The sequence below is a fragment of the Dipodomys merriami genome, unplaced genomic scaffold, assembly GCF_024711535.1.
Source record: "Dipodomys merriami isolate MVZ:Mamm:240054 unplaced genomic scaffold, mDipMer1.0.p SCAF_148, whole genome shotgun sequence".
Lineage (NCBI taxonomy): Eukaryota > Metazoa > Chordata > Mammalia > Rodentia > Heteromyidae > Dipodomys > Dipodomys merriami.
Genome location: NW_027202804.1, coordinates 1,175,631 through 1,197,500, shown reverse-complemented (window position 1 = coordinate 1,197,500; position 21,870 = coordinate 1,175,631). Strand labels below are relative to the sequence as shown.

Below are 21,870 nucleotides of genomic sequence, written 5' to 3'. Positions count from 1 at the left end.
CATGCACACATACAAGGAAACCATGTGTGACTTCCAGCTGTTAGCAGATGTGATTCCTTTGTGTTCACTAAGAATCTATGAGCTCTCCTAGATTCTTCTCTGGGTGGAGAGTTTGGTGTTGCATTTGGCTGGAGAAAATTCTGTGGCCAGAGTGTGGTTTCATGTCCCTGAAGGTGAATCTTGTGGATGAATCGCATGATTGTGGTCAGAGCTGGAAAATGATCATGGAGATGAATAGAAGCCTTCTTATTTTTGATGATTGTTAATTAAATTATTCTCCCATCCTAGCAATTTAGGCTGGATGGAGGCAAGAGATTGCCCTCATGTGCTTCCTTCCATATGTGGCTTGGACAATAGATTTCCTGCCATTTCCATATAAGCATATGTTGAGACACAAACCATGTGGCAGTAATCCCATCCCTATCCCATGTAAAATGTCAGTTCTTAAACATGGGTAAGAAGTTTCACATAGATGTAATCTCCTGATGCGTGGATGGCTAGTGCCTGGTGTGTGCTTTGTGTTTTCTTTTTGACATGGGTGTTACTGAAATGTGCATCCCATTGTGTGTGGCTGAGGGAAGAGCTATAGCACAGCCCTCTTTCCTTCTCAACTGTAGCCAGCTCCCCTAAGCATTAAACAGCAGTATTCTAATATCAACGTCCCTTTTTTATTTGCTGTGACTTGCTGTGACTATGGTGATTTTAGTTACAGTAATTAGGTCACCCTTCATGGAGTCAGGCTATTTTAAGTGGCTCTTTAAGGAATATTGTTGCAGATCAGTAATTTTACAATTGGGTGTTCTTGTGCAACTTTATTAAATGTAATCTTTCTTCTAAATGTTGCCTCTTTACAGTTATACATTTCTAATTGTTGCTGTAAATGCATTATCACTTTGAAATTAATTAATTTTTGCATTTTGGCCGCCTGCAGTATAATAATCACTAATGAGAAACACATAGGGATTAATTCTTAGCACAGCGACCCCTACTGGTAAAGTCTTATTTCTAGCGACCTTTTCCCCATGAGGTCCATAAGAAGAGACAGGTGTAAGTACTGGAGGATCCCAGGGAAGAAGTGCTTACTCCCTGTCTCTCCAATTTATAAAAATAGAAATAATACACAAAATTGGAATAGAGTTATTTTACAGTGCTTAATCAAAACTTCAGGAGTGTTCAAACAACTGTTCTTGAAACACCTTAAGGGAAATGAAAGTTTGCTGATAGCAGCCAGGAGCCAGTGGCTGATGCCTGTAATCCCCAGGAGGTTGAGATCTGGGAATCTTGGTTCAGAGCCAGCCTAGGCAGGAAAGTCTGTGAGATTCTTATCTCCAATAAACCACCAGAAAACTGGAAATGGCGCTGTGGCTCAAGTGGTAGAACGCTAGCCTTGAGCTGAAGAGCTGAGGGACAGCTCCCAGGCCCAGAGTTCAAACCCCACAATCAACAAAGAAAAAGGAAAAAAGGAAGTTTGCTGATAGCTTTCTTGCAATATAGGCATATTATATGTTTACTTTCCTTCTTATCTCCTCTCATGCAATTCACATATACTAAAATTATATTTTGCATATGTTTGTGTATGTTAGAGTGTGTATTATAATTATGCAATAGACCCTAGGTATCATGGGTATATGGCTCCAGGTAGACATCCATTGTAAAGAAACAACCCCTGCTCCAGATACTTAACTCATTTTGCTCACATTACTGTTCAACTTCTAAAGATAAAACTTCCACTTTCTAACTTCAGTTAGGTACATTCACCTTTATTTTGATTTGAGGGCACTGACTTTGGGGGGAGGGTGATTTTCACAGAATGAAAGTTAGGGAAAATCCTAGAGGAATGTTGATAAACTAGTTCTAATGAGCTTTTTCTCATCCATTGAGCTTTGTGATGTCCTGTGGAAATTTTAATATTTTTTATGTGTGAAATTCTATCTATCTATCTATCTATCTATCTATCTATCTATCTATCTATCTATCTATCTATCTATCTCCTGTCTCTCTGTCCACCTATTTGTTTGTAGCACTTGGTCAAAAGCACATTGTGAATGAGGTGGTTTACTCTGTGTGTGTGTGTGTGTGTGTATATATATATGTGTGTGTGTATATATATGTGTGTATATACATATACATAACTCTCTGGCCTTGAGATCACAAATCTGCCCTATGGTTCTGTTGTTAACAAAACAGGCTTTCAAGGGTAGTGGTGACTGTTGAAATGTGCGACCTGGGTGATGACTTTGTTATCCTGCCATGTTCTTAACCAAGAAGCCACTGTCAGCATAGGTCAGACGCTGTTGATGTGTAACAGAGCCGTACCTATGCCCTGGTGGGGGGTGTGGTGGTGGTGGGGGAATGTGTGTGTGTGGAGGGGGGTGTCACGATGGAATTATTGTCTCTATCTTGCATTAGACACCAAACTTAGTGCTTATTCAACTTGGTAAAGAAACAGCTTTCAAAACTTGCTCTAGCTCCTTCTGGCTTCATTTGCTCCATCAAATGCACCCCAGATCCCCTGCCATATGTGTCCGATTGTGTAGCTCCATTTCCTTTTGAAAGTGTCTGACAGACCTTCATAAAATTTACTCCCCTCTGAACCTCCTTTTTTTTTTTTTTCCACATTAGCCATAAACTCTGGTAAACAAAGTCTTCGCCAGAGGTCCTTGGCTGGAGCACCCCAGCCTCTGCAGACGAGCATGTAAATTTGATGCAGAGCACTGTCCCGTGCCTCTTAGGGTGTTTTGTGCAACCAAATATTTGTGTTGGCAGGTAACAGTTGGAAGAATATCATGCGTTAGGGTAGCGGGAGCTTAGCAGATGTTTTAGAGAGCTGTGTTTTCAAATCTCTTTGCATTAAAAAATGGCTTGGGTGTGTAGACCTTCTGAAACCTCTGGGCTTCATTTCCCATGGCCCCGTAAAGCCAGCCATTGTGCTGAGTTTTAACAGATGTGCAACCACCCTGCTAATGGATGGACCTGAAATGCTGGGCCTGGTGCAGAGTTATAAATTAGAACTAGAGAAAGCACAAGATGTCATTCTACTAACCTTCTATGAAGCCAAGCCGGGCAATTCTGCCCTTGAATAACCCACAAGGAGTGATTTATAGTTGTACAATTTAAAACATAATGAAGGACATAATAGATGTTGATTTGCTCCTTAAATTAGTATTTTAGAAAAAAACACAACCCCCCGCCCCCTTCCCTGTATCCCTTTTAAACACCCATGGCTGTCTGTAAGGTAGTTTTTACCCTCAAGGACAAAACCCGCCCTTTCAATCTTTATTGGTCAAACTGCATGTGGCTTGCAAGGCACCAGGCAGAGGGAGCTGCAGGCCCAGGGAGCCGCAGCGACTTTTATAAGTTGGGAGAAGGAAATGTAATTTGCAAAGTAAAACTTTCAGCCTGTGCTCCCCTAATGTAAATATTTTGAGACTCCTGAGTGTGGGTGGAATTCTCTGGTGGCCTTGCTCTCCGTGGTCCAGGGATGGGAAAAGCAGATGCCAGGGACCCTCTGTGGTTGGGCCACACAGGAGTTTGGGTGCTGTGGCCATCACAGCAGCCGATCTCCTTCTCCTCGTGGAGGCCGCCCTCCAGAGCCTCCAGCATTCTTCTTCCTCCAGGATGACCAGGAGCCTCGGCTTGATGCCACTGCTACTCATCTTCAGTGCTGTATAGAATGGTAAGGTTTAGAGTGTGTGCTTTGTCCATATGGTGGGTTTGCAATAGAGCAAACAGCTTGGGATCACTGCCTATATTTAACACTCAGCTCCTCCCTGCCTTGTTGGTTGTGATTTGACCTTTCAGATACCTTGAGCCCTTAGCACTCACTAAAAGTGAAATAAAAAAAGATATAAATATTTCCCCCATATATTTAGAACACTTGAGGCAGTCAGGGGTGTGTTTTCCTGCTCTGTGGGCAGATCTTCTTGGTTGCCTTGGCTGTCTCCTCCTGCTTACAAGATGGCTGCTTACAAGATTGTGCCCTGCGTGACAAGATCTGAAGGCATGGTGGGATCTCTCTTTGCCTGTCTCCTTGTTTTACCCAGGAGACCTTTCTATTGAAAAACTGTTGTCCTTAAGCCAACTTCCCCTTAGCGCCACAGTGTCAGATATGAGGAGGCTGGGAAAAGGCAGGACTGGCATCTGGAACCTTTGGGGTGAAAGGCAAAATCTGATGGCAAGGAGACAGGCTCAGGCATGGCTTTTAGACAGGCATTACCAAAGAGGTGTGCAGAGTCCTTGTGTCCTAATGCAGTGCTCTCATAGGGTGGTTTGAGAGCACCTGGCCTTTCCGGTCTCCATTAACATGACCAGCCTTGTCTAGAACTGGGCCAGTCCTGGGCTCCTTCTGCCCTCAAGATTTTAAAGCTTGTTCTTCAATCTGGAATATATCTTTTCCTCAGTGCCAGTGCCCCTGATAGGGACATTGTGTCTGTCATGGAAGGAAGGTCTACTTCTGCATAATGTTGAAGTTAAACATCCAGTTGTCTGTTCAAACCTGATAATCCAGAAGAAAATTATCAAAGATGGCGGGCTAGCTGGACTTCCACGGTGTATCCTAAGCTTTGCTGACTGTTTATCTCCATTCCTTACACTTTCCTCGTGGGGAGAAGGGAAGACAGGAGCCCAGCCCTCCTCTTTCCCTCCCTCCCTTTCATGCTCCCCCCCCCCACCATAGCTCCTACTTCTAGCTTTTCACTGGTTAATTGGAGATAAGAGTCTCATGGACTTTTCTATCCAGTCTGGCTGTGAACCACATTCTTCAGATCTCAGCCTCCAGAGTAGCTAGGACTATAGGTGCTAGCCATCATGGCTCCTTTCTTGTCAAAAACAAAGGGAAGGCTTTGTGAGTCTACTGCACCACCTCCTCCTCTAGGGTTTTATCCCCCCACCCCGACTTTCTTCATAGTGTTTTAACTCTGGCTCGGCCTTTGTTCCTGAATGAGCACCCAAGAGAAGAAAAAGTGATTGTCTGGCCTTAATATGTGTGACAAATTATATAATGAACATTTAACCAAGATTTGAAATTCCCCGAGTTTTATCGCCCTCGTTTCTTTTCTTCTGCGGCCCCGCTGGCATTTCAGTAATGCACTGCTTCTTTATAACTCCCTAGCTCTTTTATTACTTACTTTTTTTTCTGTTAGTGGTGGCTTCTTTGATCCTCCCCCCTTTTCAGTTTCCTTTTCTCCAATTTCATACTTCTTTCCAGTAATTTTTGGCCTCAGTGCAGTTTAGATATTGGAAGCCAGTGTGATTAAACAGATGCCAGGATTTTCTGTTGCCCCATGATTTTCCGGAATGTTCCACCCATGGACATCGATTTCTGTATAACTCACTGGACACGTTGATTTTTCCCTGTGAGGTGTAAAATAATGTTTAGGTAGCAAAAATAAGGAATTCAACTTGGTGCTTCGGACTGTTTAGGAAATGACTCTCTCCTCTTCTTCATATGCTAAGCTAAAGGAATACTTTGCAAATCCTCTCAGAATACGTCTCCAGGTCCCCTGAGAGTCAACCAAAGGCCAGCACCATGCTTGTGGGTTCCCTTCTGTAGGTCCTATAATGTGATAGGATTTTTAAAATTTGCTCTAGGGAAAGAACTGTCAAGTCATTTAGAACAAGTCATTTAGCCTCACTTTTCCTGTCTGTAAAATGAGCCAGTTTACCAAGACTAATTGTCCTGTTTATAGAGCACTTTAGCAGGGGTAGTAAATGTCCTCAAGATGAATAAAATGGAAACGCAGAAATGAATCATAGTTTTATGCATTTGTTATGCATCATTGCATTACACATGGGGCCCAAATTTAGCACCTTAACACAGTACGGTTTCTGTGGGGCAGCAAGCCAGGCATGGCCCAACTGCCCTTATTTTGGGGTATCCTGGCTTCAGGGAGGGTGACAGACGGGAGAATATTTCATGGCTCAACCAGGCTAAGATTCCCCTCCAAGCCCAAGTGGTTGTTGGCAGGATTCAGTTCCTGTGGCTCAGTAGATTGAGGGCTTCAGTTCTCTCTGGCATTGGGTTCTTTGCCACTTGGGGCTCTCCAACATGGCGGCTGGTTTCATTAAAGCAGGCATGCCAAGAAGGAACCAGGATCTGCAACCCAACCGCAGGAGTTACTGCCTTTCTGGGTTCTTTGTTGGCAGTGAATTGCCTGTCTAACCATGTTGAGCAGGACAGGATTTCACTGTGGCAGGGGTACTAAATGCAGGGATCCTGAGGGTTTGTCTTCCAGGCTGCCCACCACCACTCTCCCAAAGTTGAGTTTTATTGTGCCTTTTGTGGCAGGTTTACTCACAGACCTTGGCAGGATCTCCTTGTTGGATGCCAGGTACTCTTTCCTGAACCTGTGGATCTTCCATTGATTTTCTCTCCTGCATCTTCCTCCTGCTTTCCCTTCTGTCATCGCTCTCCTCTTCTCCATTCACAGAGGTGCTCAGTGTGCTTTCTCCTTTGTCTTTATGCATTTATGCATTTCTGCTCCATGATGGGAAGTAAGATTTAGTCCTTTAATAAGAAAGCTTATGAAAAGAATAAAGAAGTGTGTGGATTATGTTTCTTAAATCCAAGTGTCCATGTTCATGCTGTTTTAGTAGAGGGGGCCCATGTGAAACTGATGACCGGATTTTCTTTTTAACCGAGATTGGGTTGGAGTTTCAAATACTGGCCAGAAACTGTAAACTTTCATTAAGCCATAACATGAGATAAAGGCTCTCCAATCATTTCAAAGCCTGGATTGAAAATTATTCTTCTTATTCAGATATGTCTAATCTCAAGGATTTGTTATTTTGAAGTGTTTTTTGTTTTTGGTTTTGTTTTAAGTAGGAAGCTTTCAAAGGCCTTTAACAAATTCCATTTATTTTGTGTGTTTTATTTTTTCAATTCTGAGAAGTATGGTACACTTCTATTTTAAATGTTAAAGTTCAGCTGGGGGCAGGGAGGAGGGGGACAGGCGTGAAACCACCCCATTGAAAATGTATGATAAAGGGGCTAGGAAGGTGGCTCAGTGGTAAAGTGCTTGCCTTGCATGCATGAGGCCCTGAGTTTGATTCCTCAGTACCACATAAGGTGGAAGTGGTGCTGTGGCTCAAGTGGGAGAGCGCTCTCCTTGAGCTGAAATGCTGAGGGACAACGCCCAGGCCCAGAGTTTAGGCCCTATGACCGGACCCCCCCCCCCCAAAAAAAAAATGTATGATAAAATATGTTGTTGAGTAACAGTCACATTTCCTCTGTGAAAGATCAAGCTCTTTTCCTGGGCTAAGTGTTTTTGCTTGTTTGAATCCTATCATGGGTAGTCTCTGAACCACTTTAAACATTTCATTCTGGAGTTTGGAATGATGAGGTCTCTTTAATCATTTACATTTGGGGGGAAAAAACGTGAAATATTCTTTAAGAAGCTAAAGTAATCCAGGAGAATATATGGTGTTTGTTCAGCTGGATATCTTATTTATTTGAAGTACTGAGAGAAATCTCTTCTGACTGCTCAAAAAAAGAGAAGAATAAACAGTAAGGGTATCTAAGTAATCTGAGCTAGAGAGTTCCTTCTCAGAGAAAAGTTATAAAAAGTATATTTTCCAGATCCAAAAAAAATACTGTACAGCAACTACTGAGACCTGCATAATGTTTTCTTAGTATTCTCACTCTTGAAGAGGAAAAAAAACCCTGTAAAATCTGAGAATTTTAAAACTATTTTTGATATTTTAATATTCTTAGGCAGGTGAGCACAATACGTTTTTTTTCTCCTCGCAGCTCCACATCTCTTGTTAGCATTGTTGTGTGTGGTGTGTCACCTGTCTCAGTTGATTCCTCATAACCATAAAAGACAGAGTAATGAAATTAGCATGGCTGAAATCACAACAGGAACTTCGAGCAGACTTCCTATAAGAAAGGCATTAAGAAGACGTTTAAAAGAAAATAAATAAGAAAGTATTAGATTCTGGAGAACACCCAGTAATGAAAACAATGACATTTTCTTCTCCCTTATATTCTTTTCCATTCCAAGCATCAGGAAGGAGCTGGCAGAATTATCGTGGATGGAAAGTAGAGAACACACTGGGTTCTTTTATCCCAGAGGCTCTTGTTTGCTCTTGTACTTCTGCTGGTGTATCTTCCAATGTTATTTTGTGACATTGCCAGGCTCACAGTTCCATTGGATTCATAGAAGAACTCCAGGTTGAGGTCTTTTGACCTGAAGTGAAAATTAATTAAAGCTCATTAATATATAATTATCTAAACCACCTTTGCCAAGTCTACCTGACCACTGGCATGCCCTTGTAACTACCTATAAGAAGAAGACTTGAAATTCATTTGATGTGTGTAGGCCCCTCACTGAGCATTTTCATGAACACATGTCCTTTGTGTTTCTAGAGGTCAGAGACAACCAATTATCACAGCACAGCTACACACACTGCTTAGGATTCACTTCACGTCAAGTCATAAACTAAGCACTTTCCCGTCAACCCATTTATTTTCCATAGTCTACTACCGCTCTTCCAGGTAGATAGGAGTTGAGCAGCGTGGCGGAAGGGTTCAGTGCGATGTCCCCGAGTGGCCATTGGGGTAGTCCCTGAAGTTGAAGGAATCAGGCTTCTAGTGAATCCCATTCCTTCTTCCTTGTTACTTTGTAACTGTGGACAAGATGCATGACATCTCCACTTTGAATGTTCTTTTCCTTGGCTAATTGGAGACAGTAGTTCCCATAGCCCACAGTCTAGGGAGGTAAAGCACGGCTCAGCCCTATGGCATATGGTAGGACTCAAGTCATGCTCATCTTCTTCCTGTCCTGCTGGTGTCAGGGACATAATGGAACAGCTGGTGCCAAGGATTCCATCTACTGCATGAACCAGAGCACACCCAGCCAGGTTCCTGCAGGTGTGAAATACCCAGTGACTCCGAATTCCAAAGGAAAACTCCCAAAGGATGGCTGTCATCCCTCCATTTGATACTGAAATGATAACAGGATATGCTTTGCAACTTTGTCCTTGTCTGTTCTCAACCATATTGATGCATATGGTTACCATATGATCTTTTTTTGGGGGGAGGGATACGGTTGTGGGGCCTGAACTCTGGGCCTGGGCACTGTCCCTCAGCTCTTTAGCTGAAGGCTAGCGCTCTACCACTTGAGCCACAGCGCCACTTCCAGCTTTTCTCTTTTTGCTTGTGTAGTGCTGAGGAATCGAACCTAGGGCCTCATACAAGCGCTCTACCACTGAGCCACCTTCCCAGCCCCGTACCATATGATCTTGTTCCACCTTTTAGGGATTCGAATTCATTTTATTCACAACACTTTTGTTCATCCTTTCTCTAAAGTTAACTTAGATTCTTTTTCTTCTTCTTCTTCTTCTTCTTCTTCTTTTGGAAATAGGTCAAATTTGAATTAATAAAGCGAACTCAGTTGAAGTTCAGGCTTATCCTCCACAATCTCTTAACACCAGTGAGCCAAAGTAGCTTTATCTTAGTCTGTACTTTTGTACCTATTTCTGTATTGTCCATGTTCAATCAAAGATTATGCAGTGGGTATGTTAATAAACCATTCCCTACTTCAGAATTTTAGGAAGCCTCTTAAAAAAAAAACCTCCTTCATGATTTGCATAATGCTGGTTACTGACTGTTATGTCTAGCAGTCAGTAGCTTAGAGGACCAGTCCTTTTAATTTAGTTAGTGTTTTATTCTGGGTCTTGAACTCAGTGCTTCTTATTCTCCCTTATGCCTCACTCCCATCCCAATACTGGAACTCTACCACTCTACCACTTGAACCACACCTCCATGCCTGTCTTTTGGTTAGCTAATTGGACACAAGATTCTAGTGGTTTGTCTGCCAGGATAATTTTGAGCCATGTTCCTCAGAGATCCAGCCTACTGAGTCAGCTGGGAGTACAGGTGTAAGCCACAGGTGCCTGACTTCTTTATATCAAATCAGTATGCAGATGTAGGGATGCATACACATATAATTACAGTTCTCCAGAGACCTAGCAAATACACACACACACACACACACACATATACACATATATATATATATTCCTTTTTTGATCCGTTTCTTTACTATTTCTTTTTCTCTGTGTCAGCCATTGTTTTCCATTGAACTGTTTATATTTTCAACATATTTTCAATAATTTTTGCTCTAAATCAGTTCATACAAAATGATTTATGAAGTTAACCAAAGTTTGTGGTGTAGATGTTGGTACACATTCATATACCCCATGTACTCCAAAATGTTTTGTTTATTATATCACATAGACACATGTGCTCAGCAATCTGTCTCATGTAGAGAGACCCAACGCAAGCTATTTCAGACCCTGCCACTTGGATCCTGAGGATTTTTTCAAACTCTGTACTTATGAATAAAACATTTTAATCAGACCTGCATCAATGATGATCAATATCATGGACATATGATACTAGATGCATTTCATTAGGGAAACTAAATACTTGAATTTAGTTTTAAGGCTATACAAAAATAGTTAAGTTTTTTTCCATAGGCATTTTACATTTAGAATTTCTGTACATACTAAGATCCTTCAGCTTTTCCCACTGAGATTTCTTTTTTGTGGACACTTTTGTCACCCAATTTTTTTTTTTTTTTTTTTTTTTTGTCGGTTGTGGGGCTTGAACTCTGGGCTTGGGTGCTGTCCCTGCGCTCTTCAGCACTTGAGCCATGGTACCACTTCCGTTTTTCTAGTGTTTTTTTTTTTTTTTTTTTCAGATAAGAGTCTCTCGGACTTTCCTGTCCGGGCTGGCTTTGAACCGTGATCCTTAGATCTCAGCCTCCTGAGTAGCTAGGAGCCACTGGCACCCCAGCTTTGTCACCCAATTTTTGATGGCTGCTTATTACTACTATTTCATTCATAGCTAATACCAAAGAAACTCCTCAGGAAACTCCCGATGTCCCTGAGTTTTTCATTTATGTACACTTAGTCTTTGAGCCTGTTGGTAATCTCATTCTTTACCAAACTTTCTAAAATCTTGGATGACACTGGAATCAATGTCATCCATGTCACAGGCCCGTCCTGTCCATCCTGTGCAGAGCAGAGCGTTGACAGGTCAAATGACCTGTGTAGATTGGTATCTCTCAAACTTTTTCTGGACTATTACTAAAACTTATGTGTTTGAGTTCAGTGCACATGTACATATGCACACCCATGTGTGTGCATGATATGCAAATCTGTGTGCATGTGCCTGAAACAAATGTTTTAGGCAATGGTACTGTTTAACTGTTTATGAAGTGCCAATGTGGGAGTGGAATGTTGAGCTACAATCTCCCTGTGGAACCTAGTATGGCTTCACACTTGTGATCCTCCTGCCTCTGCCTTCTGAGTGCTGGAATTACAGATCTGTGCCACCACTCATTGTGTGTTAAAGTGCTGCTTTTGGCACAAGTGTCATTAAACACTATTGACCTTTACCACCCACTGTAACATAGTTAATCCTTTGAAGGCATAGGTATAAGAGTAGTCAGTTGAAGTCGCAGAATGGACATGCTTTCTTTACTGAGACCTGAAGGATATGTGCAAGATAAACATATTGCTGAAAAATTGTACTTTAGGTCCACTCTACAGCAGTGAGAGAGCAGGGCTTAAGAAGTATGGACCAAATGATGGTGGCAGCAGAAAACTTAGTGATCAAGATAAGCAATGTTTTAGCCAGTCAAAAATTAGTGCAGAAATCCTGCTAAGGAAAACTTTAAACTTTAAATAAAGGTAGAATCAGTATTAGAGCAAAGGCTCAAGTAATGAACATGGATTTGTAGTAATCCATGCCTCAAGGAGGTGCAGATACCAAATAGCATCAAGGAGTTTGCAGAGGATTCTGGATCTTAGTAACTCATATGAAAATGGCAGTAATGACAAAGGTGATGACTACAATGATCTTAAAAATGACTAACATTTATTGTACACTTGCTATATGGCAAGACTTGTGCTAAGTATCATATGCATTTCTAACATTGATTTGTCAACCCTCATCCCTTGTTACTGTCAAGGAAGCTTTGAAATAAATAACTTGACCAGGGCCCCCTAACTAAATCAAGGGGAGTAGAATTCAGGCTCTTTCTAATTGACTGAAGAGGCCATGCCCTAAATTCTGACCACCTAGAGCCTTTTGAGACTCTTACATTGTCTGGGCTTCTGAGATGCCATTTTTATGAAATGAGAGTTGGGAAGAGGAAGACAGTTTTAGCCAGGAGACCAATAGAGAGAGGTGGTAGAAGCTGGCCACGTAGAAATATTGGGAATTTTAAAGACAGTATTTTCTACCCGAAACCAGAGAAATAGATATGGCTGGCACTTTCAAAGTAATCATAACAAGCTTTTAAAATGTGAACTGAGCATGGAGATAAATGATCAGGGATTCACAAGGGATGTATAAATTTCTGGATGAGTTTAGTGATGCACATACATGCGTGTGTACAGAAACCAACGAGTAAAGAAAAATATCTGATATTTAAGTGTTATTTAGTGCTTAATGAAATATTATCCTGTCTTGGTTCTTATGGTGTAGCATTAAATTCTTGCCTAAAGGAGATCTGATAGTGCTAAGATGGAACATTATTTTAACATGATTTAAACTATTTTTCTTTCGGATAGGTACAATCTTTATTTCTGTAACTACTAAAATAGTGACTCTTCAGTGTGTCTTGATACAACTTTTCATTGTTGACTCTGAACTAATGCTATAAGTCAGGTATGAAGAGAGGAATATGTAGAATTCCCACATGTCACGTTCCCAGAATATGTATGGAAATTATTGTGCCCATTTATTATTTAAATAGTGATGGCATTTTCATGAATACCAACATTAACAAACCATGTTAACATGGTTTAAAATAGGTAATGAAATTCGCTATGCCATCTGATGATGGAACTATCAAATTAGCGTGGCGTTGACAGATCACCCCTCTGAAGGGTTACGTGCAATGTTTGAAGGCGGGAGATTTGCATCCCCTGTGGCTGGCAGCAGTTTTGTACACACTGCCTTAGATGATGCTACTGGAGGCCTGGTTAGTTTTTTGATTTTGAAATGTCATGCAATATATGTGCCTGTCCTGCGATTGTAATCCGCTACATGCTTAAGGGAGTTGGCATATGTTCAGATCCACTGGTAACATTGTGTGTGTGTGTGTGTGTGTGTGTGTGTGTGTGTGTGTGTGTGTGTGTGTGTGTGTGTGTGTGTGTGTGTGTGTGTGTGTGTGTGTGTGTGTGTGTGTGTGTGTGTGTGTGTGTGTGTGTGTGTGTGTGTGTGTGTGTGTGTGTGTGTGTGTGTGTGTGTGTTTCTCCTCATTTCCAGAGGCCTTTCTTAACTCTCATCTGATAGTTCTTCTGGAACAGTATTATCTGGGAGTTGCCAAAGTTCTCCTGAAAATATGCAGCAGGAAGCGATTTCATTCACTCTTAGCTTTCTGATTCTCTTGGTTCTTTCAAAGGAATAATTACAAGTGTTTGGGTACAGAGTTTCATGGGGAAAAATTCATTTATGTGACTTTCACATGTTCCCCAAGCAAAAAAAGAAAAGTGACTTCTACCAGTGCAGGTGGAAGGAGCTATAAAAACTATTTTCCTAGCCAGGTGCTGGTGGCTCACGCCTGTAATCCTAGCTATTCAGGAGGCTGAGATCTGAGGATCGCGATTCAAAGCCAGCCCAGACAGGAAAGTCCGTGAGACTCTTATCTCCAATAAACCACTAGAAAACTGGAAGTGGTGCTGTGGCTCAAGCGGTAGAGTGCTTGCCTTGAGCTGAAGAGCGCAGGGACAGCACCCAAGCCCAGAGTTCAAGCACCATGACCGACCAAAAAACCCCCACAAAACTATTTTCCTTGATACACATACATACATACATACATATATATATATATATATATATACACACACACATATATGTGTGTGTATATATAGATAGATAGATAGATAGATAGATAGATAGATAGATAGATAGATAGATTATATTATATTTCGAGACTCACAAATTTTTATTCTCAGGTGCCAAGCTGTCTTTTGGGACATCTTTAGAAAGACTCTGCTTTTACAGTAGAGGCATTAATATCTTCACTAAACTTTGTATCTTACCTGCTTTTCCATGCTGCTTTCTTATCCACTTGAGAAAAATCTACAGAATTCCCCAGTGATGAGGGCCCATAACTTGTTCTTCCCAAATTTGACACAGAAATTCTGATTTGCTTCTTATTCCTCCTAGTTATTTCCTGCTAACTAATGTGTACTTCACAGCATGAAGTGTGATCTTAAATATTCATTTGTTCCCTTATCCCACATTTAAAGTGTAGGTGATCATTATAACACATTATTATAGTTGTAGTGTAATTAAAAACATCAAGAATATAAGTTAACTAATTTTTTTATTCTTAGTACTCAGGAACACAATCTTCATTCAAATATGCATGTCTTTCTATCTTCATATATGAATACACTAGCCAGAATATATACATAAGCTCATAGATATACTAGTAGAGGCCCATAGGTGGCGCCATGCTTTATCTCTGTGTGTTTTGGGGGTGGAATTATCTTGTAGAAGTCCACAGGGGAGGAGAAGGTGATGGAATGATTAGTACATTCTTATTGGACCTGGGGAGGGGGCAGGGGGAGCCTTCACTTCCCACAATTTCTTTTCCCCATGTCACCTCGGCATTTAATTTACTTCACTTACATGACTACTTGAAGTTTTCCCAGGTTAGTTGGTCCTATTAATTCTATCCTAGAGGGATTATATTAATAAACTAATGCATTACAGTAACACAACGGAGGCCAGTGGTTGGCTTAGGAGAAGCTGATTCGCATGCGCCACTTGTGGTGAGAGAAGCTGAACCTTCCTTTCCCTTCTCTGACGCCATCTGTTGTTGCTTCTCCTAACCTTGGAAGTCATCTTGGCCAAAGCCATGGGTTTGGCATAACAGAACCCAAAGATGTTGAGAGACACTTTCAACTTCACATTGTGAGGAAATGATATAATGCTCTTTTCACCACCCTGTGAGACCATGACCACTCCTATGGGTTAATGGAACGTGGTGACTGTGTATTTTGAGGGGATGTATTTTTCATGTGGACCTGGACATTATCCAAGAGATGAGCTTTGTTTTAAAATCTAGTCTGTGGAAAGGGCTCTGATGGTCCCGTTTGTCTCTTGCATCATGAGCCTGGGTCACCGCCTCTTCTTTCTTTCTGTTCATTATTCTTCTTACCAACCATGGAGGTCTTGCATGGTTTTTACTATTTCATGTTGTTTTTAACTCTTAGCTACATGATTCTCTGAGGAGTGTAGTTGAATTAGAAGAGACATTGGTGATTTTTATGGGGAGAAGTTTGCTTTCTTCACGTTTATTAAAGACTATTATTACAGAATACTTGTGTTTGTCAATCAGTGTTCTTGGAAATCATCGTATATGCAGTTTAGAAAATAATATTAATAATTTGGTAATTTTTACTCAGCCTAAATACCTACTGGAGGGCACCAATAAAAGGGGTGGCATTGCTCAAGATGCATCGTATTCATAAACTGTTTTGTTGAATGGTACCTTCTTTGTGCAATTACTTAACAATCCTAAAACTAGGATTTATAAAAAAAAGATGGCAAGGCATGATTTACAAGACCTGGGACATATATGTTATAGAATCATGAACAACTCTGTGTCCCCCGCTTTACTGGGAAATGGCCAGGCTCCTCTCACTAGATTTAGGCATATCTCCCCACTTTTATTAATTATCCTTAATTTTCCTGCTTTATTATTGATTATTCCATTATTTAGATACATAGTGACTGGAGTATCTCTTTAGAGATCTTACTTGTTTCAAGATAAAATAAAAATTCATTTTGAATGGCTTTGCCTCTGAGTTCAGTTATATAGATATATTTCTACTCAGGGCTTTCAGTTAATTTCAGTACATGTTGGAGATAGAGTTGGTACAGCTCAGGGTTTCAAAGATAGATTTTCAGCCCTATAGGCCATCTGTTTGCCCAGTAAACATATTTTTATTGACATATATGCTGAGAGATTAAAAAAAGATACTGGAAAGTATTTTCAGAGCACAGATATGCTTAATTACTTCTCTTTATGTAAGTCCAAAATTATATTCTTGAAGTACTCAAGTACTTGATAAACCCACTTGCCCTCTCCTTTTTCTGAATTAATTAAGTATAGTGGCTGCCTTAAGTTGCACAGTTGGAAATCACTGGCTTGCAGGAATCCAGGTTTACGGGTTGAACCAGGAATGGAGTATGGGAATGCCAGAGTATGGAGATGACAGAATATTTATAAAGTCAGACAACATACTTCCAGGAAGATAACCTCACAGTAGGCTAAGTTTTTCTAGTGTCCATAAAACCAACTCTACACAGCAGGTCAGCTGTGGGTGCTGGGAGATTTTGCTGATAGTCTTAACATCAGATCTAGTTTATTATTTTTAGGATATTTTTATGCACTCTTGTAACAAATGGTATTAAATTACAGCATTTTCAGCAGGAATTAAACTAGGTTCATCATTTCCCTGAAGTCACCTGACCTCTTTGACTTTGGGGTCTCTGATGTCACTTTCTATGTTTGTTATGATTTTTGTAGGCATTTTTATTTTTCACACAGAGAATACGAATGAAGATGGTGGTACTTGCAATGTAGTATAAACAGGAAAGTGTTGATCAGTTATCTGAGGAGAGGAAAAGAGTCTCATGAACTCTGAAGTAAGCCTTTGAGGGCTTCTGTTTGTCTTGAAGAAGTTGGCTAAGGATGAAATCAAGGAATCACAAATGACATTTTATTGCTTTTCAATAAATTTATATGCTTTTCAATGCATAGGGTCAGTTAGATGGGGTCACTTCTGGAATATGCCATTCACAGAGAAACTTTGATTGTTTCTCAAAATTGCCTTGAAAACTGCAACCATATTTTAGAAGACTTTGGTCTGTGTTGTTCTAGTTTTGAATATCTGTTGGGTCTTTCAGAGGTCAGGTAATACAGGATAGTAGAGAGTAAATATTTAGTTAGTTAGTTAACAGGTTTTGTGTAAGTTGTGTACATATGTGTGCACGTGTGTGCTGGTTCCAGAGCTTAAACTCAGGGCCTCTTGCTCTTGGCTTAGGTTTTTTTGCTCAAGGCTGGCGCTCTACCACTTGAGCTACAATCTACTTCTGGCTGTTTTGCTACTTAATCAGAGGTTAGAGTCTCTCAGATTTGTCTGGTTAGTCTGGCTTTGAACCAGGCTCCTCAGATCTTAGCCTCCCAAGCAGTTAGAGTTTTATAGGCATGAACCACCAGCACCAGTCAAGAGCTGTCAAAACAAACAACAGTATTCTACTTACTTTATTTCCCACAGCAATTTAATGAGGTTTGAATTACCATGGCCATGTTACAGATGAGGAACAGAGGTTCTCAACCACTGAGCATTCTGAGTCACCTCCTGTATTCACTCACTGTTGTTGTTTTGTATTTATCCCAAATGAAGAACTACTTAGTAAAACCAGAAAGTGAAATTAAAAAGAGGGAGTGCATTTGGAGAACACAGGGGAAAAAAAAGCAAGAAAGAAACAAGACTGTTGCATGTAGGTGAGATGCCAGATCTCATTTGACAGAAGAACTAAAGACAAGCAAACAGGTCCCTTTCCAAAGGTCCACTCATGGATACGTCTAATCTGGTAATAGGAGAGGCACCTGGCAGCAGCTGTTACTTCACTACAAAACTATTTTCAGAGTCACTGCCATTCACACAGTCCAATACCCCTTACAGGTCATGCCTGAATACCTTCAATGTGCCCATGTAAAAATACACTGCAAGTAGATTGGACATGCCCTATGAATTATACCTTATTTATTATCACCGGGCCCTCCCTTTTTCCGTCATGCTTTAGAATTATGGGCTGGAGCAGTTTTTAATACTCTATTTATTTTAGGGGAGGAAAATGTTTTTCTTTAACCACAACATTCATGCAATACCAACTGCTGGCAGTTTCCCCAGCATTTAAGGAAATATTGTTGTAAGACTTTTATGTTCTGTACTTCAATCAGCCAGAGCCAGCAGTATCCCCACAGAAGGACCCTCAACAGGCCATTTTCAGCATTTTGCTACAATTAAACTCCTCTGGTTTTAGCCCTCAGGCAATTTAGTACCTTTTTACATATGCACATTATGAACTTTTGACCAGGGTCTAGCAGTCATATATTAAGAGTGCAGCTCTCAAAAGCAGGCTTAACAAGTTCCTCTGAGTATTGAACTTGAAGTCAGTTGTGGAAAAGGTAATTTAAGCAACTTACAGCAAGGCTATTCAGAATCTCAGTGATGATCCTAAATATCTCTCTCTTTTTCTTTCTCTCACCCCCCCCCCCCATTTCCTCTGGAAGCTGGTAGCAAGAGCTTTCAAAGTCTGTGATTGATCTTTTATTCAGTAGCTAACGAGGGCTGTGATTCTATTAGTGTGCTACAAGGCAAGAGAACAGTGATTTAATGAAGTGCCTACTGAGCGGGCCATAGATTTATCCCGTTGTCACTAATTTGCAGTGCAGGGGCGAGCATCAAGGAAAGGCGCCCACACTGCTATTAAGCAGGTATTTCCTTAGTAAATTGTTGTAAGGTCAGGTACAGTTATCTGAGCCAAAGCAATGCCTTACCACTTCAGTGTCTGCAAATGACAGCCGCCATGCTGAGCACTCACTGAAGCAGAACAGGGAGATCAGAGGTCCGTCTCCACGTCGCCCTCCGTGGAGGCAGGAGCAGATGAACTGCCAAGTGCGAGTAATAGAGTCATAATTGGTGATTAGAACTGGAAAGGGGCCCTAACATCTTAATACAAACTGGCGTATGTTATAGTTACTGTCAGTTGTTGTAAACTCGCCCTGCCGCCTGGACTAGTTACGTTTTTCTTGATTAGTTCTGGGCAGTGAGGCTGTGGGCTCCGGGGCAGGCCACACCGGTGACATTCACACTGCCTGTGGATGCTTCTCTGAGTCATTCCCTGTCCCAGATGTTTTTCTTGGGCACTCCATGCTTGTCTCCCCACCCCGGCACCCCCTCCAGTGAGCTTTCCCACCACCTGGAGAGGACAGCGATGTCCTAAGTGTGCTCTGATTTCTTCTTTCCAGGCACCATGACATTTCTGCACACTGGCTTTGAGGCTCATTGAACTTTTGTTTTATTTGCTTTTGCTGGGGAACTGGGCGGGATGCTTTGTGTTCAGTTTGAATCCCAGTGCTGTCCTGTGCTCACAGTAACAGATTTTGTCTTACTGTGCCAGAAAGAAAATAAGAAAGAAAATAAGTAGGCAATGCAGAGGGTTTCTATACACTTGGGTTCAGTGTTTTTTCAGGACAGTTAAAGTGTACTGTGTGTGTTCTGGTAGGTGCAGATGGTGTCCATCTTTGGTGAAGTTAGTGAAGAATTTGTTATACAGTGCATTAAAGAAAGGCCTAGCTGAGAGCTGGTGGCTCATGTCTGTAATCCTAGCCATTTAGAAGGCTGAGATCTGTGGATTGTAGCTCAAAGTCAGCTCAGGAAGGGAAGTCCATGAGATTCTTCAGTTAACCACTAGAATTCTGGAAGTGGGTGCTGTGGCTCAAAGTGGTAGAGGGCTAGCCTTGAGGGAAAAAGCACAGGGACAGCAGCCAGGTCTTGAGTTCAGACTCCATGACTGACATAAAAGAAAGGCCTACCCATGTAAAGGGACTGCCCTTGAAGACCAAGGTGTCCAACTGCATGCTGGTTGAAACAGGTGAGAGGCTTTGCTAGGATCTGTCACATTGTTAACATTCATAGAAGAAGCCCCTGGCATTCTGAGGCCAGCTGAGTGGTGACCACTACTGCTAAACAGGCAGCTTGTCACTTGTTTCATTTTGAGTAGGATAAGGATAATCTGGAGGCCTGGAGAGACCAAGGAGATGCCACCATGAGCTCCAGCACATCCATGTCTTTACTGATGTGGCACAGAGAGGTTCTCAGAAAATGCCTTTTGCTTTTGTGCCTGGGGGAGTATTGGCTAAGTGAGTCATTTTCATAGCTGCTACAGCCTAGGGCTGATTGACCTGTGTTAGATTAGTTAAGGTTTATGACCAAGTGAAGAGTTTCAGGGACTGGTGTGTAAGGGAGCCCTGCTTGCATTTGATCTCCTGGTGAATTAAAAGGCCCAATTTGCCTGTATGGAGCAGATCCTACCCATATTCGTGCCAGCTAGTCAGGGCCTGGGAAAGGCTCGTCTCTCTATCACAGAGGGCTGTGGGGTGAGGAGTACGGTGCTACAGAACTCATTGGCATACATAAAGTGGTGGCATTTCTACCATGAAACTGGATTGGAAGGAATGGTGAATGAAAGGAAGGGAGCGGGAAGAGGGGGAGGCGGTATTTAGCAACAGGTGATGGTGCTCAGTCTCTCTGTAGTCCACACCCAGAGGGGATGCCGAGGGAGCAGCCAGTGGCCACAGCATATCAAGTGGTCATCCTGTGCTCACCTCTCATCTGCTTGGCAAACATTCAGTGAATCCCTTTGTTCTAGTTGATAGCACTGCTGGTTAGACATCATGTCAGGATTTGCACCCACATCCCTCTCCATGTTCTGTATTCTGTCCAGAATTATAGACACATTCATTGTTTCTTCTGTGGCCCCCACTTTCCAATCCTGATAGAGATTTTGTGTCATTGTGAGGGCCCCTGCTCATTCCCTTGTTGGGGTAATGGGCACTGCAAATCCCCATTTTGCTCTCAGGACATGATGTTGGTCCCTCACGAAAATCAGAGAGAGGAGGTTGTGGAGAGCTACTAAACTCCCATTTTCTAGAGTGGATGAGTAATCCACTTAGAAATCACTGTGACAGAGACCTGCAACCCAGACAGCCCGCAGAGCCATTTCATATGGAGCACTTGTTAAAGAACTGTTTTCTTAGGATCTGTATTCTTCTGGACCCCTGAAAAATAGCTCATGTGCACCCACTGTCCCTTCATTTAACCTGTTCTCTGGGAAGTGCTCCTGCTGTCGACTTGTGTCAGCTGCTGTATGTGCGCCTCAGTATGTGAATTAACACACTTCCTTCCATTTGCCTGGGAAACACTACCATCACCAGAGGGCATCGCAAAAAGCAAGGTACACATTTCTTTCAGGTAGATAGTGTTTTATGGGTTTTGTTTTTCTTTATGAAGAGGTGATCTTAAGACTCATGTTTGAATGTGGATAGATTATATTTGTCTCCAAATTAGAAGAGAATAGGCTTTCAGATACAAGAAGTCATACATTCTATGAGGACATTTATACAGAATGCCATACAGGCAAAGCCATAGAGAGAATGTAGACTGTGGTAGCAGGGGTGGTACAGGGCCTTCAGGGAGGCCATGAGGGTGACTGCTAGTGGGCATGGGGTTCCCCTGGGGAATGCGGCATACATTTCAGAAGTAGATAGAGGTGAGGGTTGCACAGCTCTGTGAATGAACTAGATGCTACTAAGCTCTACAGAATAAAGTGGTTCATTTTTTTGAATCTGTAAGTTGTGTGGGGAGTGTACTGGAGATTGAACAGTTTGGGAATTTCACCCCAATAAAGTAGGAGAGTAACTCCTTAATACAAATGGAAGATACCAAGCTGGTCATGTTCTACTTCCGCCTGCTTGAACAATGCCTCTATTTATTTCAGGAGTTGATTGGGTCGAGAGTAATACTAGGTAAACAGAGCTCAGACAGGGATCCCAAGGATTGGCCTGTGTGGTGTGTATAGCTCCTGTAGATGTATACTTACTTACCTTACCCTCTCTTGACCACAGTATTGATTTGTTATGTGTTTGCCTGTGTTATTAATAATGTACACCTTGAAAGAAATCTATGTGCATTATAGTCTTTGATCTTGTCATGAATTTCAAAGGCAAAGATTTTATTTTCTTTTTCTTTTTCTTTCTCATTTTTTTT

General features: G+C 41.6%; 1 protein-coding gene and 1 long non-coding RNA gene across 5 annotated transcripts in view; one reads left to right on the top strand and one right to left on the bottom strand.

The window, feature by feature from the left end:
• Positions 1-21,870, bottom strand: part of LOC138826685 (uncharacterized) — a 601,987-nt gene that overhangs the window by 54,397 nt on the left and 525,720 nt on the right. The gene's annotated exons all lie outside the window — the stretch shown is intronic.
• The window catches only part of LOC138826683 (WW domain-containing oxidoreductase), a 737,670-nt gene that overhangs the window by 222,650 nt on the left and 493,150 nt on the right, over positions 1-21,870 (top strand). The gene's annotated exons all lie outside the window — the stretch shown is intronic.